Source organism: Oxyura jamaicensis, unplaced genomic scaffold (assembly GCF_011077185.1).
Source record: "Oxyura jamaicensis isolate SHBP4307 breed ruddy duck unplaced genomic scaffold, BPBGC_Ojam_1.0 oxyUn_random_OJ72448, whole genome shotgun sequence".
Lineage (NCBI taxonomy): Eukaryota > Metazoa > Chordata > Aves > Anseriformes > Anatidae > Oxyura > Oxyura jamaicensis.
In genome coordinates this window covers 8,355-9,163 of record NW_023311049.1, presented here as the reverse complement: position 1 = coordinate 9,163, position 809 = coordinate 8,355, and positions in this window count along the sequence as shown.

Sequence of the window (809 nt, the reverse complement as noted above, 5' to 3'; positions counted from 1 at the left end):
GGGGCGGGGTCAGCACCGGGCACCCCCCCCGCGTCCCCCCCGCCCCCAGGGGTCCCGGCAGGGCCCCCCCGCACCTTCCCCTATGGGCGCCGCCATGACACCGCCGCGCAGATCTCGCGAGAGCTCCCCCGCGGCGCCCAACTCGCGCGAGATTTCGCCAGCGCTCCCCTCCCCTCCCTCGGCCCCAAGCTCTCGCGAGAGTTCCGCGCTGCTCTCGCGAGACTCAGCCGCCGTTTAAGGCCTGGGCCTGCCCCCCCCTCCCCCGTCAGCTCATTACCGGTGTTTAATTACTAATGAATTGCACCCCCACCCCCACCACCCCCCACCCCAGCAAAATCAGTGTGGAACCAGCTGGGAGCAGCACCAAAAGCAAAAGCACCCCAAAACCCCCCAAAAATACCTCAAAAGCAGACCCCCAAAGCACAAACACCCCAAAACCAGACAGAAACACCCCAAAAGCACCTCCAAACGTAGCCCAACGCACCCAAACCACCACTCAACACCCCAAAACCACACAAAACACCCAAAACCATACAAAACACTCCAAAACCACACACTAATCCCCCCAACTGTATCCCAAATCACACACACCCATCCCCAAAACACACAAAAACACCCCAAAATGGACCCCAAGGCAGCCAAACCACACGGAAACACCCCAAAAACACCTCCAAAACACAGCCCAACACCCCCAAACCACAACTCAACACCCCCAAACCACAACTCAACAGTCCCAAACTACGCAAAATGCCCCCAAACCACGCAAAACGCCCCAAACCACACAAAATGGCCCCAAACCACATAAAACG